The 27,111-nt window shown below is 47.2% G+C and overlaps 17 non-coding genes and 1 pseudogene across 17 annotated transcripts; all 18 read left to right on the top strand.

The window, feature by feature from the left end:
- Window positions 1-146: 146 nt before the first annotated feature.
- On the top strand, window positions 147-337 carry LOC141275311 (U2 spliceosomal RNA). Its single transcript, XR_012323559.1, has one exon. It is a non-coding gene; the product is annotated as a U2 spliceosomal RNA (small nuclear RNA).
- Window positions 338-1,452: 1,115 nt separating this feature from the next.
- On the top strand, window positions 1,453-1,643 carry LOC141275310 (U2 spliceosomal RNA). The gene has a single exon (XR_012323558.1). It is a non-coding gene; the product is annotated as a U2 spliceosomal RNA (small nuclear RNA).
- A 1,115-nt stretch (window positions 1,644-2,758) lies between these two features.
- On the top strand, window positions 2,759-2,836 carry LOC141151023 (U2 spliceosomal RNA; annotated as a pseudogene).
- A 5,564-nt stretch (window positions 2,837-8,400) lies between these two features.
- On the top strand, window positions 8,401-8,594 carry LOC141150365 (U2 spliceosomal RNA). Its single transcript, XR_012246584.1, has one exon. It is a non-coding gene; the product is annotated as a U2 spliceosomal RNA (small nuclear RNA).
- Window positions 8,595-9,709: 1,115 nt separating this feature from the next.
- Window positions 9,710-9,900, top strand: LOC141275308 (U2 spliceosomal RNA). The gene has a single exon (XR_012323556.1). It is a non-coding gene; the product is annotated as a U2 spliceosomal RNA (small nuclear RNA).
- Window positions 9,901-11,015: 1,115 nt separating this feature from the next.
- On the top strand, window positions 11,016-11,206 carry LOC141149674 (U2 spliceosomal RNA). Its single transcript, XR_012245965.1, has one exon. It is a non-coding gene; the product is annotated as a U2 spliceosomal RNA (small nuclear RNA).
- Window positions 11,207-12,321: 1,115 nt separating this feature from the next.
- LOC141275307 (U2 spliceosomal RNA) lies at window positions 12,322-12,512 on the top strand. Its single transcript, XR_012323555.1, has one exon. It is a non-coding gene; the product is annotated as a U2 spliceosomal RNA (small nuclear RNA).
- A 1,120-nt stretch (window positions 12,513-13,632) lies between these two features.
- On the top strand, window positions 13,633-13,823 carry LOC141275306 (U2 spliceosomal RNA). The gene has a single exon (XR_012323554.1). It is a non-coding gene; the product is annotated as a U2 spliceosomal RNA (small nuclear RNA).
- Window positions 13,824-14,938: 1,115 nt separating this feature from the next.
- Window positions 14,939-15,129, top strand: LOC141149523 (U2 spliceosomal RNA). Its single transcript, XR_012245815.1, has one exon. It is a non-coding gene; the product is annotated as a U2 spliceosomal RNA (small nuclear RNA).
- A 1,115-nt stretch (window positions 15,130-16,244) lies between these two features.
- Window positions 16,245-16,435, top strand: LOC141149730 (U2 spliceosomal RNA). Its single transcript, XR_012246018.1, has one exon. It is a non-coding gene; the product is annotated as a U2 spliceosomal RNA (small nuclear RNA).
- Window positions 16,436-17,550: 1,115 nt separating this feature from the next.
- Window positions 17,551-17,741, top strand: LOC141275305 (U2 spliceosomal RNA). The gene has a single exon (XR_012323553.1). It is a non-coding gene; the product is annotated as a U2 spliceosomal RNA (small nuclear RNA).
- Window positions 17,742-18,856: 1,115 nt separating this feature from the next.
- LOC141275304 (U2 spliceosomal RNA) lies at window positions 18,857-19,047 on the top strand. The gene has a single exon (XR_012323552.1). It is a non-coding gene; the product is annotated as a U2 spliceosomal RNA (small nuclear RNA).
- Window positions 19,048-20,162: 1,115 nt separating this feature from the next.
- LOC141275303 (U2 spliceosomal RNA) lies at window positions 20,163-20,353 on the top strand. The gene has a single exon (XR_012323551.1). It is a non-coding gene; the product is annotated as a U2 spliceosomal RNA (small nuclear RNA).
- A 1,115-nt stretch (window positions 20,354-21,468) lies between these two features.
- Window positions 21,469-21,659, top strand: LOC141275302 (U2 spliceosomal RNA). The gene has a single exon (XR_012323550.1). It is a non-coding gene; the product is annotated as a U2 spliceosomal RNA (small nuclear RNA).
- A 1,115-nt stretch (window positions 21,660-22,774) lies between these two features.
- On the top strand, window positions 22,775-22,965 carry LOC141149934 (U2 spliceosomal RNA). The gene has a single exon (XR_012246212.1). It is a non-coding gene; the product is annotated as a U2 spliceosomal RNA (small nuclear RNA).
- A 1,115-nt stretch (window positions 22,966-24,080) lies between these two features.
- LOC141275301 (U2 spliceosomal RNA) lies at window positions 24,081-24,271 on the top strand. The gene has a single exon (XR_012323549.1). It is a non-coding gene; the product is annotated as a U2 spliceosomal RNA (small nuclear RNA).
- Window positions 24,272-25,386: 1,115 nt separating this feature from the next.
- Window positions 25,387-25,577, top strand: LOC141275300 (U2 spliceosomal RNA). Its single transcript, XR_012323548.1, has one exon. It is a non-coding gene; the product is annotated as a U2 spliceosomal RNA (small nuclear RNA).
- A 1,115-nt stretch (window positions 25,578-26,692) lies between these two features.
- LOC141275299 (U2 spliceosomal RNA) lies at window positions 26,693-26,883 on the top strand. Its single transcript, XR_012323547.1, has one exon. It is a non-coding gene; the product is annotated as a U2 spliceosomal RNA (small nuclear RNA).
- The last annotated feature ends 228 nt before the right edge of the window (window positions 26,884-27,111 follow it).

Raw genomic sequence — 27,111 nt, 5'->3', positions numbered from 1 at the left:
CAGCAGCAGCAAGCCGAAAAGTGCAGGCATGTAAGGGATCTAGAGGTTGACAACATGTCTTCTTAACGGGAGTCCAGGAGCTCATCTCCACAAATGGACTTTTCAGGATCCTTGGGTGGCTCCGTAGTTTGAAACCAATTCTGGTTATCGCTTCTCGGCCTTTTGGCTAAGATCAAGTGTAGTATCTGTTCTTATCAGTTTAATATCTGATACGTCCCCTATCTGGGGACCATATATTAAATGGATTTTTAGAACAGGGAGATGGAAAAAGAGCTTGCTCTGTCCACTCCACGCATTGACCTGGTATTGCAGTATCTCCAGGACCGGTGCACCCCTTCTTTAATGCAGTTTCTAAAATCAGAAAGAATTGAATTCAATGTTTTTTGTTCATTTTGCTTGTTTGTCGGATTTTGGGATGGACTCTTTGGCTTTGCTTTTCTTCTCCTCATTGGATTTTTCATGTTCAAAGTTGCAGAAGCCAGATTACAAGCTCATTTTGGTTCAACTTCAGCAACTGTGCATTGCATTGCCATGTAATGTGATGCAATGCTATCTTTCTAGCTCTCCCTTTTTACTTCCTTTTGGATAAACAGACATATTAGGCAAGCATTTTGGAGCTTTCACCTAAATAACTACAGGTGGTGAGATAAGCTGCACAATATAATTGACCTTTCAGTATATTGTTGCACACACACCATCTATTTAGCAAATGCCCTTGTTATCAACAGCAGCCTTTTAAACTCACCTGAGCTAACAGGTATGTGCGCTGGTTACTCTGCTGCGCTTAAAATTTCTTTTTTGGTTTGCTACAATGCCTTTTCTGAAACGTTGTCTCCTTCTGCTGGAACACTGACTTCTTTCATTTAATGCCTGCAGACTATAAAAGAGAACCCAACCCAAAAAGTTTGGTTGATTAGTCTGTGGCATTCTGTTAAACTGTTGCTTATGGCGGTCTCTGTGAGCTTCTCAGCGACATTCAGCCAGCCAGGTATCCTGCCTGCAGTAGATGGAATGTGGCAATGGAACGCTGGCTGCGCGTGTCATAATAGGCTCTGAGCCTTTATATACCTGTGCACAGCAGCAGCCACCTTCAGTCTGCTGCTGGACAGCCAGCAGCAGCAGCAGCAGGAGAGGTATGTAATCAGGAGCCCTCCTGCTAATGGTAGACAGCTGCTCGTTCCACCCCACCCCCCGCCTTAATTGGTTCTCCTCCCTTCCAACGGTGTTGAGGCGGGTGGGAACAGCAGGGGGTGAAGGTGCTGTGTTTAAAGAGGTGGAGTTATGCAGATCTAAAACGCGTGGATTGCAGCAGCAGCAAGCCGAAAAGTGCAGGCATGTAAGGGATCTAGAGGTTGACAACATGTCTTCTTAACGGGAGTCCAGGAGCTCATCTCCACAAATGGACTTTTCAGGATCCTTGGGTGGCTCCGTAGTTTGAAACCAATTCTGGTTATCGCTTCTCGGCCTTTTGGCTAAGATCAAGTGTAGTATCTGTTCTTATCAGTTTAATATCTGATACGTCCCCTATCTGGGGACCATATATTAAATGGATTTTTAGAACAGGGAGATGGAAAAAGAGCTTGCTCTGTCCACTCCACGCATTGACCTGGTATTGCAGTATCTCCAGGACCGGTGCACCCCTTCTTTAATGCAGTTTCTAAAATCAGAAAGAATTGAATTCAATGTTTTTTGTTCATTTTGCTTGTTTGTCGGATTTTGGGATGGACTCTTTGGCTTTGCTTTTCTTCTCCTCATTGGATTTTTCATGTTCAAAGTTGCAGAAGCCAGATTACAAGCTCATTTTGGTTCAACTTCAGCAACTGTGCATTGCATTGCCATGTAATGTGATGCAATGCTATCTTTCTAGCTCTCCCTTTTTACTTCCTTTTGGATAAACAGACATATTAGGCAAGCATTTTGGAGCTTTCACCTAAATAACTACAGGTGGTGAGATAAGCTGCACAATATAATTGACCTTTCAGTATATTGTTGCACACACACCATCTATTTAGCAAATGCCCTTGTTATCAACAGCAGCCTTTTAAACTCACCTGAGCTAACAGGTATGTGCGCTGGTTACTCTGCTGCGCTTAAAATTTCTTTTTTGGTTTGCTACAATGCCTTTTCTGAAACGTTGTCTCCTTCTGCTGGAACACTGACTTCTTTCATTTAATGCCTGCAGACTATAAAAGAGAACCCAACCCAAAAAGTTTGGTTGATTAGTCTGTGGCATTCTGTTAAACTGTTGCTTATGGCGGTCTCTGTGAGCTTCTCAGCGACATTCAGCCAGCCAGGTATCCTGCCTGCAGTAGATGGAATGTGGCAATGGAACGCTGGCTGCGCGTGTCATAATAGGCTCTGAGCCTTTATATACCTGTGCACAGCAGCAGCCACCTTCAGTCTGCTGCTGGACAGCCAGCAGCAGCAGCAGCAGGAGAGGTATGTAATCAGGAGCCCTCCTGCTAAGGTTAGACAGCTGCTCGTTCCACCCCACCCCCCGCCTTAATTGGTTCTCCTCCATTCCAACGGTGTTGAGGCGGGTGGGAACAGCAGGGGGTGAAGGTGCTGTGTTTAAAGAGGTGGAGTTATGCAGATCTAAAACGCGTGGATTGCAGCAGCAGCAAGCCGAAAAGTGCAGGCATGTAAGGGATCTAGAGGTTGACAACATGTCTTCTTAACGGGAGTCCAGGAGCTCATCTCCACAAATGGACTTTTCAGGATCCTTGGGTGGCTCCGTAGTTTGAAACCAATTCTGGTTATCGCTTCTCGGCCTTTTGGCTAAGATCAAGTGTAGTATCTGTTCTTTTAAGAACACAAGAGCTACGATCTACACTTGACGAGAGCGATCGAACTCGGAAGGAGAAGAGCTTCGGAGCCCAGCTGACATCGGAGAAGGAAGGCGGATATCGGTGGGAGGAAGAAGCTCTAAAGAATCCAGAAGAAGACGAAGACTCGGAGAAGAATCCGGCTGTCCTGTGGAATCTTCGAGGAAGAAAATCATCGAGACAAAGACCTTTCGGGGAATTTGTCCAGAAAACGACGGGAGAAGAATCTGCATAGCTCCACCCATTCCGGGAAGAGTTCCAGATCCAGCTCCAAGAAGTAACTGCAGGAGGAAAGCCATGGCAAGCGCTGCGAGGAAGGCCGAAAAGAAGAGCCTGGAGCAGGGGACAGCCAGGAGGGCCCAGCCAGGAGCCGATTCTGACCCCAAGGACTCTGCCTCCACGACTGGCCAGCAGAAGGGACCCCAGAAGCCCCGCCACGAAGCTCCAGCCCTGGAGCCATGGATGCGGCAGACGGTGGCCCTGAAGCTGAAGGAAGTGGATGGGAGGGTGCCGGACATGTCCTCGGACGTGTTCTGCCAGAAGATGCTGCTGGATCGAGGCTTCTCCAGGTCGGACACCCTCAGCATCCAGACCTTCTTGACGGGGATCTTCTTCGTCACCTTCGCCACTGTGAACACCTGCAGGAGGTTCTGGGAAATGGTAAGCGCAAAAGGACCGGATAATTCTTTCTCTGCCTTTACAGGTAGCTGCCCTATCCAGAGGGACGAAAGGAGGATCACGGTCTCCATGCGCAACCCGCACACCCCAGGCCAAGACATCTGTACCTTCCTGAGACGCTTCTGTTTGGTTGTGAAGGAACCCTCTCACATCCTGAATGGACTCGGCTTCTGGACAGGTAAGTGGTCGGTGACCGTTAGACTTCACAGGGACCTGGCGTACTCAGACGGACTTCGGCACCTGCCCCCGACATCCTCCCTGGGCAACTCCTACGGCCTCATCTATTACCCGGACATGCCGCGGAACTGCAGGAGATGCGGCAAGAACGGCCACGAGATGAAGGACTGCAAGGAGGATGCCTGCAGGATTTGTCGAGTGACGGGACACAGCTCGAAGGACTGCCCGAAGAAGACATCCTGCAACCTGTGTGGGCTGGCGGCTCATCTGTACAAGGATTGCCCCAAGCGTGAGAGATCCTGGGCATCGGTGGTTGCGACGACCCCAGCTACGGAGGACAAGGCCCCGACGACCAGGCCTGTGAAGGTCAAGGACGCGACGACCAAGGCCCCAGCGGCCAAGGCCGAGACGACCAAGGCCAAAGCGGTCAAGGAGTCGGTGGCCAAAGCCCCAGCGACGGTCCCAGCAGCTTCGAAGCAGAAGAAAAAGTCAAAGGAGGGTAAGAGTTCTGTCACCCCTCTCTCGATCCCTCCCCCTGCCACCCCCGTCCAATTCCCCCCCACCCCGGCCACCCCTGCTGAGGATTCCACTTCCTCTTCCTCCTTCCCCTACTCCTCAGCAGGTGTCCTTTCCCCTGCCCCGGCAGCCACTCTCCCTCCCCAGACCATGGTAGCGGTGGAATTAACCTTTCCTCCACCCGCCGCTATCTATTCCGAGGAGGATTTTCCCCTTCTTGTCTCCCCAGTTCCAACCCGGGGAAAGAGGAAGGTGGAGGACAGCCCTGCTACTGAATCCTCCAAAAAGAAGATTCTGGATTTCGTAGGCGAAAAGGAGGATACCCTCCCTGAGCCAGAAGAGATGGAGCACATGGTTGAGACCCTGGTGGCCGAGCCAGAAGAGGAGGAACTGGTGGTCGCCGAGATCGAGGCCGCGCTGCTTTACCAGATGGAGGAAGAGGGCCTGCTGGTGATCCCGTCACCAGCAGTCAACACCGACGAGGGACCACCCGACCGGAGTGGTAACTAAGGTGTATTGCCTGCGCTAACTTTTTCTTTTTTCCCTACATGATGGCTAATATTAACTTATTTTCCATTAATGTCAGGAGCATCAAGGACAAGTTCAGACGTCAGACTATTTATGCCTTCCTTACTTCCCAGTTGTGTGATGTTTATATGTTGCAGGAATGTTCCCTTCCCTCCTCTAGGTCCTTCAAACATCTGGCCAGGGAGTGGTCCCACGGTCCATCCTACTGGTCCGGTGGGGGTGACTGCAAGTCTGCGGGGGTCGCAATTCTGATCAGGGGGGGCGCATTCACGCTTGAGTCCGTCCAGGAGCTCATCTGCGGCAGGGCTCTTGTTGTAGATGGCAACTGGGCGGGAGAACCTGTCAGGTTCATCAACGTGTATGCGTCCCCACTGAAGAATGAGCGTTTGGAGCTTTTCCAGACCCTGCGGCTTCAGCTTGCCACCACCAGGACCTTAGTGATGGCCGGGGATTTCAACTGCCCCATCGAGGAGGATGGTCGTAGTTCTGGCACATCTGCCAAGTTGGACATCACGTCCAAGCTGCTCATCGAGATGGTAACCGAGGCCTCTCTTCAGGACGTGGTGGGCTCCATGGGGAGAGGCTCCACGAACTATTCGTGGAGCCGACCCGATGGCTCACTCCGCTCCAGGATTGACTTTGTGTTCACCTCTCGGGCAGTCAGGCAGAGTAGGCACTCGATGGTCTCCTGCTTCTTCTCCGACCACAGAGCCATACACTTACAAGGTGTCCTCGGCGACGGTTTTCCGTCCGGCCCCGGCTCCTGGAAGCTGAATTGTGCTCTGCTGGCTCAGGATGAAGTCGTGGAGGAGCTGAGAGCAGCCTACGCAATGTGGCAGTCCTACAAGGGTAGCTTCCAAACAGTCTCTGATTGGTGGGAATATGTTAAACTTGAGTTTCGCTGTTTCTTTCAGGCCAAGGGTCGACAACAGGCGTGTGAGAAGAGGAGGGACTTCAGAGGGCTGCAGCGCGAGCTGCGGTCGCTGCAGGACCTTCTTCACTGCGGCTGGGACGTGAGGGAGGAGCTGGAGGAGACCAAGAAGAGCCTGAAAAGGCACTTTGAGGAGGAGTCCAAGCGAATCGTCTTCCGTTCCAAAGTGGAGAATCTGGAGAAGGGTGAGAAATGTAATTCATTCTTTTTCAGGAAACTTCATGCCGGTCACACGCCCCTGAACGAGCTGCGAGACGAGAGCGGAAACATGCGACGTGGGAAGGAGGACGTGATGAGGGTCGTCAGCGACTTCTACAGCGAACTCTACTCCCACAAGACTACCGACCCCGACGCTGCTGATAAGTTCCTGTCAGGTATCACTAACCATCTTGATCCTGCAGGCACGGCAGCCTTGGACAAACCTCTGATGGTGGGCGAATTGCTCTCTGCCGCTAAATCCTTTAGGACCGGCAGGACCCCGGGCAGTGATGGTCTTCCAGCGGAGCTCTATGTAGCGCTGGGAGACCTCATCTGTCCGGACCTGTTGGACCTGTACGAGGGGATGGTGGTGGAGGGTAGAATGCCTCCATCTTTGAGGGAAGGAATGGTCACGATCCTGTACAAGCGGAAGGGAGAGAGGTGCGACCTGAGGAATTGGCGTCCCATCACTCTGCTCAACGTGGACTACAAGATCCTGGCCAAGACGATGGCGACACGACTTAAGACGGTCATCGGACGGATCATCCACCCGGACCAGACCTGCGGCATCCCTGGATGTCGCATCGCAGACAGCCTCGCTCTCGTGCGGGACACGGTCGAGTACATCAAGGTCCGCCGCGCACACGTGGCCCTGGTCTCCTTGGATCAGGAGAAGGCCTTCGACCGGGTTTCCCACGAGTTCATGGGCCGAGCTCTGCACCGGTTAGGTTTGGGTAACATGTTTTGTTCGTATGTCCGTCTGATGTATTTTGATATCCACAGCTCGGTGTTGGTGAACGGCTGGAAGACTGACCCCTTCCCTGTCCTCTCTGGGGTCAGACAAGGCTGCCCTCTATCACCTCTTCTTTTTGTTTGTGTTATAGAACTCTTCGCAGAGGCTATCCGGCAGAATGGAGAGATCAGAGGGATCACCGCACCGGGTCCGGGACGACACGAGGTCAAGTGCTCGCTCTACATGGACGACGTCACCGTCTTCTGCGCTGATCGTGGTTCAGTCGACGCCCTCGTCCAGACGTGTGAGAGGTTCGGCCGGGCTTCAGGGGCCAAAGTCAACTGCAGGAAGTCGGAAGCCATGCTCTTCGGGGATTGGCAGCCGGCCTCCTCCGCCCCCTTCCCCTTCAACATTCAACCGGATTTCCTCAAGGTGCTGGGAGTCTGGTTTGGGAAGGAAGAAGCGGCCCTCAAGTCCTGGCAAGAACGCTTGGCCAAGGTGAAGCAACGGATCGGACTCTGGAGCCTCAGACACCTCACTTGTGAGGGTAAGGCACTCGTCCTGCGTAATGAGGTCCTGCCCGTCTTGCAGTACACGGCGCAGGCCTGGCCCCCACACGTCACTGTGTGCAGGGCCATTACCAGGACAGTGTTTCACTTTGTCTGGGGATCCAAGATGGACAGAGTCAGGCGGGCCGTCATGTACAAGGAGCCTCGCAAGGGTGGGAAGGGCGTTCCAGATATCCCCACCCTCCTGCGATCCTCTTTTGTGTGTGATTGTGTCCGCCGGACTTTGCAAGTCAAGAATGGCTCCGCGGGCAGGTCCATGTCTCACTTCTTCCTGCTTCCTCTTTGGAGGCGACTCGGCTGGGACAAGTGGGACAGCTCCTTCCCCTACAACTGGACGACGCCATGGTTCTACGGAGACGTCGTTCGATTTGTGGGGGAGCATCAACTGGAGGGACTCAAGCCCGACTTGTGGAAGCCCAAAACTATCCACAAGCTAATCAGAGCCAAGGATGACGTGGAGAACATCACAGGACTTCACCAGGACACGCTGGAGACTGTGTGGACAAATGTGTCGTCTGACAGGCTGACCAACGGGCACAAGGACTTGTCGTGGATGGCGATTCAGGGCGGACTGCCCGTCCGGTCATTCATGCATGCCCGGAACCTGTGCAAGACCCGGTACTGCCCAAGGTGCCCCTTCGTGGAGGAAACATCTTTGCACACTTTTTGGGACTGCGGATTTGCACAGCGCCTATTGACTGCACTTGAGGACGACCTGAGGAACTCTGTCCCCAGGGCGAGCCTATCGCACCATTCTGTGCTTTACGGACTCTTCCCTGGGGTTCATACCGTCGGAGCCATCCAGGAGGCTTGGCGCCTTATGAACTGCTTCAAGGATGCCGTTTGGGTCACCAGGAACCGGCTCATCTTGAGGAGGGAGAGGATGTCCATCCAGGACTGCCGCAGGCTGATCCACAGCCTGCTCAGAGACTATTCCATCATGGACGGTCCGGAGGACGAGGATGAGGACTAAACCCCTCCTCCCCCTCTCCCCTTATGTGTCTTGTCTTTCAATAAAGCTTCGGGCCTGTGATTTCCCCCCCCCCATCCCCTTTTTCCCAATCCCCATCCCTTATCACAGTTCGTCGTACTGTATTGATTGACATGCTTTTTCTTTCAGATTGAGTGTTTTGTGTAGCATAGGGGTGTGATGTGTCTAGTTAGTGCGTCGTATCCTCATGCTATGTAAATATGATGTAGAATTCTGTGTGTACTGGGCTGCGGCACTGTACACTGTCTGTTAACTTATTTTTTGTGCTAATAAAAGATATATTCAATCCAAAAAATCTGTTCTTATCAGTTTAATATCTGATACGTCCCCTATCTGGGGACCATATATTAAATGGATTTTTAGAACAGGGAGATGGAAAAAGAGCTTGCTCTGTCCACTCCACGCATTGACCTGGTATTGCAGTATCTCCAGGACCGGTGCACCCCTTCTTTAATGCAGTTTCTAAAATCAGAAAGAATTGAATTCAATGTTTTTTGTTCATTTTGCTTGTTTGTCGGATTTTGGGATGGACTCTTTGGCTTTGCTTTTCTTCTCCTCATTGGATTTTTCATGTTCAAAGTTGCAGAAGCCAGATTACAAGCTCATTTTGGTTCAACTTCAGCAACTGTGCATTGCATTGCCATGTAATGTGATGCAATGCTATCTTTCTAGCTCTCCCTTTTTACTTCCTTTTGGATAAACAGACATATTAGGCAAGCATTTTGGAGCTTTCACCTAAATAACTACAGGTGGTGAGATAAGCTGCACAATATAATTGACCTTTCAGTATATTGTTGCACACACACCATCTATTTAGCAAATGCCCTTGTTATCAACAGCAGCCTTTTAAACTCACCTGAGCTAACAGGTATGTGCGCTGGTTACTCTGCTGCGCTTAAAATTTCTTTTTTGGTTTGCTACAATGCCTTTTCTGAAACGTTGTCTCCTTCTGCTGGAACACTGACTTCTTTCATTTAATGCCTGCAGACTATAAAAGAGAACCCAACCCAAAAAGTTTGGTTGATTAGTCTGTGGCATTCTGTTAAACTGTTGCTTATGGCGGTCTCTGTGAGCTTCTCAGCGACATTCAGCCAGCCAGGTATCCTGCCTGCAGTAGATGGAATGTGGCAATGGAACGCTGGCTGCGCGTGTCATAATAGGCTCTGAGCCTTTATATACCTGTGCACAGCAGCAGCCACCTTCAGTCTGCTGCTGGACAGCCAGCAGCAGCAGCAGCAGGAGAGGTATGTAATCAGGAGCCCTCCTGCTAAGGGTAGACAGCTGCTCGTTCCACCCCACCCCCCGCCTTAATTGGTTCTCCTCCCTTCCAACGGTGTTGAGGCGGGTGGGAACAGCAGGGGGTGAAGGTGCTGTGTTTAAAGAGGTGGAGTTATGCAGATCTAAAACGCGTGGATTGCAGCAGCAGCAAGCCGAAAAGTGCAGGCATGTAAGGGATCTAGAGGTTGACAACATGTCTTCTTAACGGGAGTCCAGGAGCTCATCTCCACAAATGGACTTTTCAGCATCCTTGGGTGGCTCCGTAGTTTGAAACCAATTCTGGTTATCGCTTCTCGGCCTTTTGGCTAAGATCAAGTGTAGTATCTGTTCTTATCAGTTTAATATCTGATACGTCCCCTATCTGGGGACCATATATTAAATGGATTTTTAGAACAGGGAGATGGAAAAAGAGCTTGCTCTGTCCACTCCACGCATTGACCTGGTATTGCAGTATCTCCAGGACCGGTGCACCCCTTCTTTAATGCAGTTTCTAAAATCAGAAAGAATTGAATTCAATGTTTTTTGTTCATTTTGCTTGTTTGTCGGATTTTGGGATGGACTCTTTGGCTTTGCTTTTCTTCTCCTCATTGGATTTTTCATGTTCAAAGTTGCAGAAGCCAGATTACAAGCTCATTTTGGTTCAACTTCAGCAACTGTGCATTGCATTGCCATGTAATGTGATGCAATGCTATCTTTCTAGCTCTCCCTTTTTACTTCCTTTTGGATAAACAGACATATTAGGCAAGCATTTTGGAGCTTTCACCTAAATAACTACAGGTGGTGAGATAAGCTGCACAATATAATTGACCTTTCAGTATATTGTTGCACACACACCATCTATTTAGCAAATGCCCTTGTTATCAACAGCAGCCTTTTAAACTCACCTGAGCTAACAGGTATGTGCGCTGGTTACTCTGCTGCGCTTAAAATTTCTTTTTTGGTTTGCTACAATGCCTTTTCTGAAACGTTGTCTCCTTCTGCTGGAACACTGACTTCTTTCATTTAATGCCTGCAGACTATAAAAGAGAACCCAACCCAAAAAGTTTGGTTGATTAGTCTGTGGCATTCTGTTAAACTGTTGCTTATGGCGGTCTCTGTGAGCTTCTCAGCGACATTCAGCCAGCCAGGTATCCTGCCTGCAGTAGATGGAATGTGGCAATGGAACGCTGGCTGCGCGTGTCATAATAGGCTCTGAGCCTTTATATACCTGTGCACAGCAGCAGCCACCTTCAGTCTGCTGCTGGACAGCCAGCAGCAGCAGCAGCAGGAGAGGTATGTAATCAGGAGCCCTCCTGCTAAGGGTAGACAGCTGCTCGTTCCACCCCACCCCCCGCCTTAATTGGTTCTCCTCCCTTCCAACGGTGTTGAGGCGGGTGGGAACAGCAGGGGGTGAAGGTGCTGTGTTTAAAGAGGTGGAGTTATGCAGATCTAAAACGCGTGGATTGCAGCAGCAGCAAGCCGAAAAGTGCAGGCATGTAAGGGATCTAGAGGTTGACAACATGTCTTCTTAACGGGAGTCCAGGAGCTCATCTCCACAAATGGACTTTTCAGGATCCTTGGGTGGCTCCGTAGTTTGAAACCAATTCTGGTTATCGCTTCTCGGCCTTTTGGCTAAGATCAAGTGTAGTATCTGTTCTTATCAGTTTAATATCTGATACGTCCCCTATCTGGGGACCATATATTAAATGGATTTTTAGAACAGGGAGATGGAAAAAGAGCTTGCTCTGTCCACTCCACGCTTTGACCTGGTATTGCAGTATCTCCAGGACCGGTGCACCCCTTCTTTAATGCAGTTTCTAAAATCAGAAAGAATTGAATTCAATGTTTTTTGTTCATTTTGCTTGTTTGTCGGATTTTGGGATGGACTCTTTGGCTTTGCTTTTCTTCTCCTCATTGGATTTTTCATGTTCAAAGTTGCAGAAGCCAGATTACAAGCTCATTTTGGTTCAACTTCAGCAACTGTGCATTGCATTGCCATGTAATGTGATGCAATGCTATCTTTCTAGCTCTCCCTTTTTACTTCCTTTTGGATAAACAGACATATTAGGCAAGCATTTTGGAGCTTTCACCTAAATAACTACAGGTGGTGAGATAAGCTGCACAATATAATTGACCTTTCAGTATATTGTTGCACACACACCATCTATTTAGCAAATGCCCTTGTTATCAACAGCAGCCTTTTAAACTCACCTGAGCTAACAGTTATGTGCGCTGGTTACTCTGCTGCGCTTAAAATTTCTTTTTTGGTTTGCTACAATGCCTTTTCTGAAACGTTGTCTCCTTCTGCTGGAACACTGACTTCTTTCATTTAATGCCTGCAGACTATAAAAGAGAACCCAACCCAAAAAGTTTGGTTGATTAGTCTGTGGCATTCTGTTAAACTGTTGCTTATGGCGGTCTCTGTGAGCTTCTCAGCGACATTCAGCCAGCCAGGTATCCTGCCTGCAGTAGATGGAATGTGGCAATGGAACGCTGGCTGCGCGTGTCATAATAGGCTCTGAGCCTTTATATACCTGTGCACAGCAGCAGCCACCTTCAGTCTGCTGCTGGACAGCCAGCAGCAGCAGCAGCAGGAGAGGTATGTAATCAGGAGCCCTCCTGCTAAGGGTAGACAGCTGCTCGTTCCACCCCACCCCCCGCCTTAATTGGTTCTCCTCCCTTCCAACGGTGTTGAGGCGGGTGGGAACAGCAGGGGGTGAAGGTGCTGTGTTTAAAGAGGTGGAGTTATGCAGATCTAAAACGCGTGGATTGCAGCAGCAGCAAGCCGAAAAGTGCAGGCATGTAAGGGATCTAGAGGTTGACAACATGTCTTCTTAACGGGAGTCCAGGAGCTCATCTCCACAAATGGACTTTTCAGGATCCTTGGGTGGCTCCGTAGTTTGAAACCAATTCTGGTTATCGCTTCTCGGCCTTTTGGCTAAGATCAAGTGTAGTATCTGTTCTTATCAGTTTAATATCTGATACGTCCCCTATCTGGGGACCATATATTAAATGGATTTTTAGAACAGGGAGATGGAAAAAGAGCTTGCTCTGTCCACTCCACGCATTGACCTGGTATTGCAGTATCTCCAGGACCGGTGCACCCCTTCTTTAATGCAGTTTCTAAAATCAGAAAGAATTGAATTCAATGTTTTTTGTTCATTTTGCTTGTTTGTCGGATTTTGGGATGGACTCTTTGGCTTTGCTTTTCTTCTCCTCATTGGATTTTTCATGTTCAAAGTTGCAGAAGCCAGATTACAAGCTCATTTTGGTTCAACTTCAGCAACTGTGCATTGCATTGCCATGTAATGTGATGCAATGCTATCTTTCTAGCTCTCCCTTTTTACTTCCTTTTGGATAAACAGACATATTAGGCAAGCATTTTGGAGCTTTCACCTAAATAACTACAGGTGGTGAGATAAGCTGCACAATATAATTGACCTTTCAGTATATTGTTGCACACACACCATCTATTTAGCAAATGCCCTTGTTATCAACAGCAGCCTTTTAAACTCACCTGAGCTAACAGGTATGTGCGCTGGTTACTCTGCTGCGCTTAAAATTTCTTTTTTGGTTTGCTACAATGCCTTTTCTGAAACGTTGTCTCCTTCTGCTGGAACACTGACTTCTTTCATTTAATGCCTGCAGACTATAAAAGAGAACCCAACCCAAAAAGTTTGGTTGATTAGTCTGTGGCATTCTGTTAAACTGTTGCTTATGGCGGTCTCTGTGAGCTTCTCAGCGACATTCAGCCAGCCAGGTATCCTGCCTGCAGTAGATGGAATGTGGCAATGGAACGCTGGCTGCGCGTGTCATAATAGGCTCTGAGCCTTTATATACCTGTGCACAGCAGCAGCCACCTTCAGTCTGCTGCTGGACAGCCAGCAGCAGCAGCAGGAGAGGTTTGTAATCAGGAGCCCTCCTGCTAAGGGTATACAGCTGCTCGTTCCACCCCCCCCCCCCCCCCCCCGCCTTAATTGGTTCTCCTCCCTTCCAACGGTGTTGAGGCGGGTGGGAACAGCAGGGGGTGAAGGTGCTGTGTTTAACGAGGTGGAGTTATGCAGATCTAAAACGCGTGGATTGCAGCAGCAGCAAGCCGAAAAGTGCAGGCATGTAAGGGATCTAGAGGTTGACAACATGTCTTCTTAATGGGAGTCCAGGAGCTCATCTCCACAAATGGACTTTTCAGGATCCTTGGGTGGCTCCGTAGTTTGAAACCAATTCTGGTTATCGCTTCTCGGCCTTTTGGCTAAGATCAAGTGTAGTATCTGTTCTTATCAGTTTAATATCTGATACGTCCCCTATCTGGGGACCATATATTAAATGGATTTTTAGAACAGGGAGATGGAAAAAGAGCTTGCTCTGTCCACTCCACGCATTGACCTGGTATTGCAGTATCTCCAGGACCGGTGCACCCCTTCTTTAATGCAGTTTCTAAAATCAGAAAGAATTGAATTCAATGTTTTTTGTTCATTTTGCTTGTTTGTCGGATTTTGGGATGGACTCTTTGGCTTTGCTTTTCTTCTCCTCATTGGATTTTTCATGTTCAAAGTTGCAGAAGCCAGATTACAAGCTCATTTTGGTTCAACTTCAGCAACTGTGCATTGCATTGCCATGTAATGTGATGCAATGCTATCTTTCTAGCTCTCCCTTTTTACTTCCTTTTGGATAAACAGACATATTAGGCAAGCATTTTGGAGCTTTCACCTAAATAACTACAGGTGGTGAGATAAGCTGCACAATATAATTGACCTTTCAGTATATTGTTGCACACACACCATCTATTTAGCAAATGCCCTTGTTATCAACAGCAGCCTTTTAAACTCACCTGAGCTAACAGGTATGTGCGCTGGTTACTCTGCTGCGCTTAAAATTTCTTTTTTGGTTTGCTACAATGCCTTTTCTGAAACGTTGTCTCCTTCTGCTGGAACACTGACTTCTTTCATTTAATGCCTGCAGACTATAAAAGAGAACCCAACCCAAAAAGTTTGGTTGATTAGTCTGTGGCATTCTGTTAAACTGTTGCTTATGGCGGTCTCTGTGAGCTTCTCAGCGACATTCAGCCAGCCAGGTATCCTGCCTGCAGTAGATGGAATGTGGCAATGGAACGCTGGCTGCGCGTGTCATAATAGGCTCTGAGCCTTTATATACCTGTGCACAGCAGCAGCCACCTTCAGTCTGCTGCTGGACAGCCAGCAGCAGCAGCAGCAGGAGAGGTATGTAATCAGGAGCCCTCCTGCTAAGGGTAGACAGCTGCTCGTTCCACCCCACCCCCCGCCTTAATTGGTTCTCCTCCCTTCCAACGGTGTTGAGGCGGGTGGGAACAGCAGGGGGTGAAGGTGCTGTGTTTAAAGAGGTGGAGTTATGCAGATCTAAAACGCGTGGATTGCAGCAGCAGCAAGCCGAAAAGTGCAGGCATGTAAGGGATCTAGAGGTTGACAACATGTCTTCTTAACGGGAGTCCAGGAGCTCATCTCCACAAATGGACTTTTCAGGATCCTTGGGTGGCTCCGTAGTTTGAAATCAATTCTGGTTATCGCTTCTCGGCCTTTTGGCTAAGATCAAGTGTAGTATCTGTTCTTATCAGTTTAATATCTGATACGTCCCCTATCTGGGGACCATATATTAAATGGATTTTTAGAACAGGGAGATGGAAAAAGAGCTTGCTCTGTCCACTCCACGCATTGACCTGGTGTTGCAGTATCTCCAGGACCGGTGCACCCCTTCTTTAATGCAGTTTCTAAAATCAGAAAGAATTGAATTCAATGTTTTTTGTTCATTTTGCTTGTTTGTCGGATTTTGGGATGGACTCTTTGGCTTTGCTTTTCTTCTCCTCATTGGATTTTTCATGTTCAAAGTTGCAGAAGCCAGATTACAAGCTCATTTTGGTTCAACTTCAGCAACTGTGCATTGCATTGCCATGTAATGTGATGCAATGCTATCTTTCTAGCTCTCCCTTTTTACTTCCTTTTGGATAAACAGACATATTAGGCAAGCATTTTGGAGCTTTCACCTAAATAACTACAGGTGGTGAGATAAGCTGCACAATATAATTGACCTTTCAGTATATTGTTGCACACACACCATCTATTTAGCAAATGCCCTTGTTATCAACAGCAGCCTTTTAAACTCACCTGAGCTAACAGGTATGTGCGCTGGTTACTCTGCTGCGCTTAAAATTTCTTTTTTGGTTTGCTACAATGCCTTTTCTGAAACGTTGTCTCCTTCTGCTGGAACACTGACTTCTTTCATTTAATGCCTGCAGACTATAAAAGAGAACCCAACCCAAAAAGTTTGGTTGATTAGTCTGTGGCATTCTGTTAAACTGTTGCTTATGGCGGTCTCTGTGAGCTTCTCAGCGACATTCAGCCAGCCAGGTATCCTGCCTGCAGTAGATGGAATGTGGCAATGGAACGCTGGCTGCGCGTGTCATAATAGGCTCTGAGCCTTTATATACCTGTGCACAGCAGCAGCCACCTTCAGTCTGCTGCTGGACAGCCAGCAGCAGCAGCAGCAGGAGAGGTATGTAATCAGGAGCCCTCCTGCTAAGGGTAGACAGCTGCTCGTTCCACCCCACCCCCCGCCTTAATTGGTTCTCCTCCCTTCCAACGGTGTTGAGGCGGGTGGGAACAGCAGGGGGTGAAGGTGCTGTGTTTAAAGAGGTGGAGTTATGCAGATCTAAAACGCGTGGATTGCAGCAGCAGCAAGCCGAAAAGTGCAGGCATGTAAGGGATCTAGAGGTTGACAACATGTCTTCTTAACGGGAGTCCAGGAGCTCATCTCCACAAATGGACTTTTCAGGATCCTTGGGTGGCTCCGTAGTTTGAAACCAATTCTGGTTATCGCTTCTCGGCCTTTTGGCTAAGATCAAGTGTAGTATCTGTTCTTATCAGTTTAATATCTGATGCGTCCCCTATCTGGGGACCATATATTAAATGGATTTTTAGAACAGGGAGATGGAAAAAGAGCTTGCTCTGTCCACTCCACGCATTGACCTGGTATTGCAGTATCTCCAGGACCGGTGCACCCCTTCTTTAATGCAGTTTCTAAAATCAGAAAGAATTGAATTCAATGTTTTTTGTTCATTTTGCTTGTTTGTCGGATTTTGGGATGGACTCTTTGGCTTTGCTTTTTTTCTCCTCATTGGATTTTTCATGTTCAAAGTTGCAGAAGCCAGATTACAAGCTCATTTTGGTTCAACTTCAGCAACTGTGCATTACATTGCCATGTAATGTGATGCAATGCTATCTTTCTAGCTCTCCCTTTTTACTTCCTTTTGGATAAACAGACATATTAGGCAAGCATTTTGGAGCTTTCACCTAAATAACTACAGGTGGTGAGATAAGCTGCACAATATAATTGACCTTTCAGTATATTGTTGCACACACACCATCTATTTAGCAAATGCCCTTGTTATCAACAGCAGCCTTTTAAACTCACCTGAGCTAACAGGTATGTGCGCTGGTTACTCTGCTGCGCTTAAAATTTCTTTTTTGGTTTGCTACAATGCCTTTTCTGAAACGTTGTCTCCTTCTGCTGGAACACTGACTTCTTTCATTTAATGCCTGCAGACTATAAAAGAGAACCCAACCCAAAAAGTTTGGTTGATTAGTCTGTGGCATTCTGTTAAACTGTTGCTTATGGCGGTCTCTGTGAGCTTCTCAGCGACATTCAGCCAGCCAGGTATCCTGCCTGCAGTAGATGGAATGTGGCAATGGAACGCTGGCTGCGCGTGTCATAATAGGCTCTGAGCCTTTATATACCTGTGCACAGCAGCAGCCACCTTCAGTCTGCTGCTGGACAGCCAGCAGCAGCAGCAGCAGGAGAGGTATGTAATCAGGAGCCCTCCTGCTAAGGGTAGACAGCTGCTCGTTCCACCCCACCCCCCGCTTTAATTGGTTCTCCTCCCTTCCAACGGTGTTGAGGCGGGTGGGAACAGCAGGGGGTGAAGGTGCTGTGTTTAAAGAGGTGGAGTTATGCAGATCTAAAACGCGTGGATTGCAGCAGCAGCAAGCCGAAAAGTGCAGGCATGTAAGGGATCTAGAGGTTGACAACATGTCTTCTTAACGGGAGTCCAGGAGCTCATCTCCACAAATGGACTTTTCAGGATCCTTGGGTGGCTCCGTAGTTTGAAACCAATTCTGGTTATCGCTTCTCGGCCTTTTGGCTAAGATCAAGTGTAGTATCTGTTCTTATCAGTTTAATATCTGATACGTCCCCTATCTGGGGACCATATATTAAATGGATTTTTAGAACAGGGAGATGGAAAAAGAGCTTGCTCTGTCCACTCCACGCATTGACCTGGTATTGCAGTATCTCCAGGACCGGTGCACCCCTTCTTTAATGCAGTTTCTAAAATCAGAAAGAATTGAATTCAATGTTTTTTGTTCATTTTGCTTGTTTGTCGGATTTTGGGATGGACTCTTTGGCTTTGCTTTTCTTCTCCTCATTGGATTTTTCATGTTCAAAGTTGCAGAAGCCAGATTACAAGCTCATTTTGGTTCAACTTCAGCAACTGTGCATTGCATTGCCATGTAATGTGATGCAATGCTATCTTTCTAGCTCTCCCTTTTTACTTCCTTTTGGATAAACAGACATATTAGGCAAGCATTTTGGAGCTTTCACCTAAATAACTACAGGTGGTGAGATAAGCTGCACAATATAATTGACCTTTCAGTATATTGTTGCACACACACCATCTATTTAGCAAATGCCCTTGTTATCAACAGCAGCCTTTTAAACTCACCTGAGCTAACAGGTATGTGCGCTGGTTACTCTGCTGCGCTTAAAATTTCTTTTTTGGTTTGCTACAATGCCTTTTCTGAAACGTTGTCTCCTTCTGCTGGAACACTGACTTCTTTCATTTAATGCCTGCAGACTATAAAAGAGAACCCAACCCAAAAAGTTTGGTTGATTAGTCTGTGGCATTCTGTTAAACTGTTGCTTATGGCGGTCTCTGTGAGCTTCTCAGCGACATTCAGCCAGCCAGGTATCCTGCCTGCAGTAGATGGAATGTGGCAATGGAACGCTGGCTGCGCGTGTCATAATAGGCTCTGAGCCTTTATATACCTGTGCACAGCAGCAGCCACCTTCAGTCTGCTGCTGGACAGCCAGCAGCAGCAGCAGCAGGAGAGGTATGTAATCAGGAGCCCTCCTGCTAAGGGTAGACAGCTGCTCGTTCCACCCCACCCCCCGCCTTAATTGGTTCTCCTCCCTTCCAACGGTGTTGAGGCGGGTGGGAACAGCAGGGGGTGAAGGTGCTGTGTTTAAAGAGGTGGAGTTATGCAGATCTAAAACGCGTGGATTGCAGCAGCAGCAAGCCGAAAAGTGCAGGCATGTAAGGGATCTAGAGGTTGACAACATGTCTTCTTAACGGGAGTCCAGGAGCTCATCTCCACAAATGGACTTTTCAGGATCCTTGGGTGGCTCCGTAGTTTGAAACCAATTCTGGTTATCGCTTCTCGGCCTTTTGGCTAAGATCAAGTGTAGTATCTGTTCTTATCAGTTTAATATCTGATACGTCCCCTATCTGGGGACCATATATTAAATGGATTTTTAGAACAGGGAGATGGAAAAAGAGCTTGCTCTGTCCACTCCACGCATTGACCTGGTATTGCAGTATCTCCAGGACCGGTGCACCCCTTCTTTAATGCAGTTTCTAAAATCAGAAAGAATTGAATTCAATGTTTTTTGTTCATTTTGCTTGTTTGTCGGATTTTGGGATGGACTCTTTGGCTTTGCTTTTCTTCTCCTCATTGGATTTTTCATGTTCAAAGTTGCAGAAGCCAGATTACAAGCTCATTTTGGTTCAACTTCAGCAACTGTGCATTGCATTGCCATGTAATGTGATGCAATGCTATCTTTCTAGCTCTCCCTTTTTACTTCCTTTTGGATAAACAGACATATTAGGCAAGCATTTTGGAGCTTTCACCTAAATAACTACAGGTGGTGAGATAAGCTGCACAATATAATTGACCTTTCAGTATATTGTTGCACACACACCATCTATTTAGCAAATGCCCTTGTTATCAACAGCAGCCTTTTAAACTCACCTGAGCTAACAGGTATGTGCGCTGGTTACTCTGCTGCGCTTAAAATTTCTTTTTTGGTTTGCTACAATGCCTTTTCTGAAACGTTGTCTCCTTCTGCTGGAACACTGACTTCTTTCATTTAATGCCTGCAGACTATAAAAGAGAACCCAACCCAAAAAGTTTGGTTGATTAGTCTGTGGCATTCTGTTAAACTGTTGCTTATGGCGGTCTCTGTGAGCTTCTCAGCGACATTCAGCCAGCCAGGTATCCTGCCTGCAGTAGATGGAATGTGGCAATGGAACGCTGGCTGCGCGTGTCATAATAGGCTCTGAGCCTTTATATACCTGTGCACAGCAGCAGCCACCTTCAGTCTGCTGCTGGACAGCCAGCAGCAGCAGCAGCAGGAGAGGTATGTAATCAGGAGCCCTCCTGCTAAGGGTAGACAGCTGCTCGTTCCACCCCACCCCCCGCCTTAATTGGTTCTCCTCCCTTCCAACGGTGTTGAGGCGGGTGGGAACAGCAGGGGGTGAAGGTGCTGTGTTTAAAGAGGTGGAGTTATGCAGATCTAAAACGCGTGGATTGCAGCAGCAGCAAGCCGAAAAGTACAGGCATGTAAGGGATCTAGAGGTTGACAACATGTCTTCTTAACGGGAGTCCAGGAGCTCATCTCCACAAATGGACTTTTCAGGATCCTTGGGTGGCTCCGTAGTTTGAAACCAATTCTGGTTATCGCTTCTCGGCCTTTTGGCTAAGATCAAGTGTAGTATCTGTTCTTATCAGTTTAATATCTGATACGTCCCCTATCTGGGGACCATATATTAAATGGATTTTTAGAACAGGGAGATGGAAAAAGAGCTTGCTCTGTCCACTCCACGCATTGACCTGGTATTGCAGTATCTCCAGGACCGGTGCACCCCTTCTTTAATGCAGTTTCTAAAATCAGAAAGAATTGAATTCAATGTTTTTTGTTCATTTTGCTTGTTTGTCGGATTTTGGGATGGACTCTTTGGCTTTGCTTTTCTTCTCCTCATTGGATTTTTCATGTTCAAAGTTGCAGAAGCCAGATTACAAGCTCATTTTGGTTCAACTTCAGCAACTGTGCATTGCATTGCCATGTAATGTGATGCAATGCTATCTTTCTAGCTCTCCCTTTTTACTTCCTTTTGGATAAACAGACATATTAGGCAAGCATTTTGGAGCTTTCACCTAAATAACTACAGGTGGTGAGATAAGCTGCACAATATAATTGACCTTTCAGTATATTGTTGCACACACACCATCTATTTAGCAAATGCCCTTGTTATCAACAGCAGCCTTTTAAACTCACCTGAGCTAACAGGTATGTGCGCTGGTTACTCTGCTGCGCTTAAAATTTCTTTTTTGGTTTGCTACAATGCCTTTTCTGAAACGTTGTCTCCTTCTGCTGGAACACTGACTTCTTTCATTTAATGCCTGCAGACTATAAAAGAGAACCCAACCCAAAAAGTTTGGTTGATTAGTCTGTGGCATTCTGTTAAACTGTTGCTTATGGCGGTCTCTGTGAGCTTCTCAGCGACATTCAGCCAGCCAGGTATCCTGCCTGCAGTAGATGGAATGTGGCAATGGAACGCTGGCTGCGCGTGTCATAATAGGCTCTGAGCCTTTATATACCTGTGCACAGCAGCAGCCACCTTCAGTCTGCTGCTGGACAGCCAGCAGCAGCAGCAGCAGGAGAGGTATGTAATCAGGAGCCCTCCTGCTAAGGGTAGACAGCTGCTCGTTCCACCCCACCCCCCGCCTTAATTGGTTCTCCTCCCTTCCAACGGTGTTGAGGCGGGTGGGAACAGCAGGGGGTGAAGGTGCTGTGTTTAAAGAGGTGGAGTTATGCAGATCTAAAACGCGTGGATTGCAGCAGCAGCAAGCCGAAAAGTGCAGGCATGTAAGGGATCTAGAGGTTGACAACATGTCTTCTTAACGGGAGTCCAGGAGCTCATCTCCACAAATGGACTTTTCAGGATCCTTGGGTGGCTCCGTAGTTTGAAACCAATTCTGGTTATCGCTTCTCGGCCTTTTGGCTAAGATCAAGTGTAGTATCTGTTCTTATCAGTTTAATATCTGATACGTCCCCTATCTGGGGACCATATATTAAATGGATTTTTAGAACAGGGAGATGGAAAAAGAGCTTGCTCTGTCCACTCCACGCATTGACCTGGTATTGCAGTATCTCCAGGACCGGTGCACCCCTTCTTTAATGCAGTTTCTAAAATCAGAAAGAATTGAATTCAATGTTTTTTGTTCATTTTGCTTGTTTGTCGGATTTTGGGATGGACTCTTTGGCTTTGCTTTTCTTCTCCTCATTGGATTTTTCATGTTCAAAGTTGCAGAAGCCAGATTACAAGCTCATTTTGGTTCAACTTCAGCAACTGTGCATTGCATTGCCATGTAATGTGATGCAATGCTATCTTTCTAGCTCTCCCTTTTTACTTACTTTTGGATAAACAGACATATTAGGCAAGCATTTTGGAGCTTTCACCTAAATTACTACAGGTGGTGAGATAAGCTGCACAATATAATTGACCTTTCAGTACATTGTTGCACACACACCATCTATTTAGCAAATGCCCTTGTTATCAACAGCAGCCTTTTAAACTCACCTGAGCTAACAGGTATGTGCGCTGGTTACTCTGCTGCGCTTAAAATTTCTTTTTTGGTTTGCTACAATGCCTTTTCTGAAACGTTGTCTCCTTCTGCTGGAACACTGACTTCTTTCATTTAATGCCTGCAGACTATAAAAGAGAACCCAACCCAAAAAGTTTGGTTGATTAGTCTGTGGCATTCTGTTAAACTGTTGCTTATGGCGGTCTCTGTGAGCTTCTCAGCGACATTCAGCCAGCCAGGTATCCTGCCTGCAGTAGATGGAATGTGGCAATGGAACGCTGGCTGCGCGTGTCATAATAGGCTCTGAGCCTTTATATACCTGTGCACAGCAGCAGCCACCTTCAGTCTGCTGCTGGACAGCCAGCAGCAGCAGCAGCAGGAGAGGTATGTAATCAGGAGCCCTCCTGCTAAGGGTAGACAGCTGCTCGTTCCACCCCACCCCCCGCCTTAATTGGTTCTCCTCCCTTCCAACGGTGTTGAGGCGGGTGGGAACAGCAGGGGGTGAAGGTGCTGTGTTTAAAGAGGTGGAGTTATGCAGATCTAAAACGCGTGGATTGCAGCAGCAGCAAGCCGAAAAGTGCAGGCATGTAAGGGATCTAGAGGTTGACAACATGTCTTCTTAACGGGAGTCCAGGAGCTCATCTCCACAAATGGACTTTTCAGGATCCTTGGGTGGCTCCGTAGTTTGAAACCAATTCTGGTTATCGCTTCTCGGCCTTTTGGCTAAGATCAAGTGTAGTATCTGTTCTTATCAGTTTAATATCTGATACGTCCCCTATCTGGGGACCATATATTAAATGGATTTTTAGAACAGAGAGATGGAAAAAGAGCTTGCTCTGTCCACTCCACGCATTGACCTGGTATTGCAGTATCTCCAGGACCGGTGCACCCCTTCTTTAATGCAGTTTCTAAAATCAGAAAGAATTGAATTCAATGTTTTTTGTTCATTTTGCTTGTTTGTCGGATTTTGGGATGGACTCTTTGGCTTTGCTTTTCTTCTCCTCATTGGATTTTTCATGTTCAAAGTTGCAGAAGCCAGATTACAAGCTCATTTTGGTTCAACTTCAGCAACTGTGCATTGCATTGCCATGTAATGTGATGCAATGCTATCTTTCTAGCTCTCCCTTTTTACTTCCTTTTGGATAAACAGACATATTAGGCAAGCATTTTGGAGCTTTCACCTAAATAACTACAGGTGGTGAGATAAGCTGCACAATATAATTGACCTTTCAGTATATTGTTGCACACACACCATCTATTTAGCAAATGCCCTTGTTATCAACAGCAGCCTTTTAAACTCACCTGAGCTAACAGGTATGTGCGCTGGTTACTCTGCTGCGCTTAAAATTTCTTTTTTGGTTTGCTACAATGCCTTTTCTGAAACGTTGTCTCCTTCTGCTGGAACACTGACTTCTTTCATTTAATGCCTGCAGACTATAAAAGAGAACCCAACCCAAAAAGTTTGCTTGATTAGTCTGTGGCATTCTGTTAAACTGTTGCTTATGGCGGTCTCTGTGAGCTTCTCAGCGACATTCAGCCAGCCAGGTATCCTGCCTGCAGTAGATGGAATGTGGCAATGGAACGCTGGCTGCGCGTGTCATAATAGGCTCTGAGCCTTTATATACCTGTGCACAGCAGCAGCCACCTTCAGTCTGCTGCTGGACAGCCAGCAGCAGCAGCAGCAGGAGAGGTATGTAATCAGGAGCCCTCCTGCTAAGGGTAGACAGCTGCTCGTTCCACCCCACCCCCCGCCTTAATTGGTTCTCCTCCCTTCCAACGGTGTTGAGGCGGGTGGGAACAGCAGGGGGTGAAGGTGCTGTGTTTAAAGAGGTGGAGTTATGCAGATCTAAAACGCGTGGATTGCAGCAGCAGCAAGCCGAAAAGTGCAGGCATGTAAGGGATCTAGAGGTTGACAACATGTCTTCTTAACGGGAGTCCAGGAGCTCATCTCCACAAATGGACTTTTCAGGATCCTTGGGTGGCTCCGTAGTTTGAAACCAATTCTGGTTATCGCTTCTCGGCCTTTTGGCTAAGATCAAGTGTAGTATCTGTTCTTATCAGTTTAATATCTGATACGTCCCCTATCTGGGGACCATATATTAAATGGATTTTTAGAACAGGGAGATGGAAAAAGAGCTTGCTCTGTCCACTCCACGCATTGACCTGGTATTGCAGTATCTCCAGGACCGGTGCACCCCTTCTTTAATGCAGTTTCTAAAATCAGAAAGAATTGAATTCAATGTTTTTTGTTCATTTTGCTTGTTTGTCGGATTTTGGGATGGACTCTTTGGCTTTGCTTTTCTTCTCCTCATTGGATTTTTCATGTTCAAAGTTGCAGAAGCCAGATTACAAGCTCATTTTGGTTCAACTTCAGCAACTGTGCATTGCATTGCCATGTAATGTGATGCAATGCTATCTTTCTAGCTCTCCCTTTTTACTTCCTTTTGGATAAACAGACATATTAGGCAAGCATTTTGGAGCTTTCACCTAAATAACTACAGGTGGTGAGATAAGCTGCACAATATAATTGACCTTTCAGTACATTGTTGCACACACACCATCTATTTAGCAAATGCCCTTGTTATCAACAGCAGCCTTTTAAACTCACCTGAGCTAAGAGGTATGTGCGCTGGTTACTCTGCTGCGCTTAAAATTTCTTTTTTGGTTTGCTACAATGCCTTTTCTGAAACGTTGTCTCCTTCTGCTGGAACACTGACTTCTTTCATTTAATGCCTGCAGACTATAAAAGAGAACCCAACCCAAAAAGTTTGGTTGATTAGTCTGTGGCATTCTGTTAAACTGTTGCTTATGGCGGTCTCTGTGAGCTTCTCAGCGACATTCAGCCAGCCAGGTATCCTGCCTGCAGTAGATGGAATGTGGCAATGGAACGCTGGCTGCGCGTGTCATAATAGGCTCTGAGCCTTTATATACCTGTGCACAGCAGCAGCCACCTTCAGTCTGCTGCTGGACAGCCAGCAGCAGCAGCAGCAGGAGAGGTATGTAATCAGGAGCCCTCCTGCTAAGGGTAGACAGCTGCTCGTTCCACCCCACCCCCCGCCTTAATTGGTTCTCCTCCCTTCCAACGGTGTTGAGGCGGGTGGGAACAGCAGGGGGTGAAGGTGCTGTGTTTAAAGAGGTGGAGTTATGCAGATCTAAAACGCGTGGATTGCAGCAGCAGCAAGCCGAAAAGTGCAGGCATGTAAGGGATCTAGAGGTTGACAACATGTCTTCTTAACGGGAGTCCAGGAGCTCATCTCCACAAATGGACTTTTCAGGATCCTTGGGTGGCTCCGTAGTTTGAAACCAATTCTGGTTATCGCTTCTCGGCCTTTTGGCTAAGATCAAGTGTAGTATCTGTTCTTATCAGTTTAATATCTGATACGTCCCCTATCTGGGGACCATATATTAAATGGATTTTTAGAACAGGGAGATGGAAAAAGAGCTTGCTCTGTCCACTCCACGCATTGACCTGGTATTGCAGTATCTCCAGGACCGGTGCACCCCTTCTTTAATGCAGTTTCTAAAATCAGAAAGAATTGAATTCAATGTTTTTTGTTCATTTTGCTTGTTTGTCGGATTTTGGGATGGACTCTTTGGCTTTGCTTTTCTTCTCCTCATTGGATTTTTCATGTTCAAAGTTGCAGAAGCCAGATTACAAGCTCATTTTGGTTCAACTTCAGCAACTGTGCATTGCATTGCCATGTAATGTGATGCAATGCTATCTTTCTAGCTCTCCCTTTTTACTTCCTTTTGGATAAACAGACATATTAGGCAAGCATTTTGGAGCTTTCACCTAAATTACTACAGGTGGTGAGATAAGCTGCACAATATAATTGACCTTTCAGTACATTGTTGCACACACACCATCTATTTAGCAAATGCCCTTGTTATCAACAGCAGCCTTTTAAACTCACCTGAGCTAACAGGTATGTGCGCTGGTTACTCTGCTGCGCTTAAAATTTCTTTTTTGGTTTGCTACAATGCCTTTTCTGAAACGTTGTCTCCTTCTGCTGGAACACTGACTTCTTTCATTTAATGCCTGCAGACTATAAAAGAGAACCCAACCCAAAAAGTTTGGTTGATTAGTCTGTGGCATTCTGTTAAACTGTTGCTTATGGCGGTCTCTGTGAGCTTCTCAGCGACATTCAGCCAGCCAGGTATCCTGCCTGCAGTAGATGGAATGTGGCAATGGAACGCTGGCTGCGCGTGTCATAATAGGCTCTGAGCCTTTATATACCTGTGCACAGCAGCAGCCACCTTCAGTCTGCTGCTGGACAGCCAGCAGCAGCAGCAGCAGGAGAGGTATGTAATCAGGAGCCCTCCTGCTAAGGGTAGACAGCTGCTCGTTCCACCCCACCCCCCGCCTTAATTGGTTCTCCTCCCTTCCAACGGTGTTGAGGCGGGTGGGAACAGCAGGGGGTGAAGGTGCTGTGTTTAAAGAGGTGGAGTTATGCAGATCTAAAACGCGTGGATTGCAGCAGCAGCAAGCCGAAAAGTGCAGGCATGTAAGGGATCTAGAGGTTGACAACATGTCTTCTTAACGGGAGTCCAGGAGCTCATCTCCACAAATGGACTTTTCAGGATCCTTGGGTGGCTCCGTAGTTTGAAACCAATTCTGGTTATCGCTTCTCGGCCTTTTGGCTAAGATCAAGTGTAGTATCTGTTCTTATCAGTTTAATATCTGATACGTCCCCTATCTGGGGACCATATATTAAATGGATTTTTAGAACAGGGAGATGGAAAAAGAGCTTGCTCTGTCCACTCCACGCATTGACCTGGTATTGCAGTATCTCCAGGACCGGTGCACCCCTTCTTTAATGCAGTTTCTAAAATCAGAAAGAATTGAATTCAATGTTTTTTGTTCATTTTGCTTGTTTGTCGGATTTTGGGATGGACTCTTTGGCTTTGCTTTTCTTCTCCTCATTGGATTTTTCATGTTCAAAGTTGCAGAAGCCAGATTACAAGCTCATTTTGGTTCAACTTCAGCAACTGTGCATTGCATTGCCATGTAATGTGATGCAATGCTATCTTTCTAGCTCT

The sequence above is a fragment of the Phyllobates terribilis genome, unplaced genomic scaffold (assembly GCF_046119375.1).
Source record: "Phyllobates terribilis strain yellow unplaced genomic scaffold, ASM4611937v1 Scaffold_5__5_contigs__length_657084704, whole genome shotgun sequence".
NCBI lineage: Eukaryota > Metazoa > Chordata > Amphibia > Anura > Dendrobatidae > Phyllobates > Phyllobates terribilis.
Note: the sequence above shows the minus strand (reverse complement) of the source record. Positions and strands in the feature narration are given on the sequence as shown.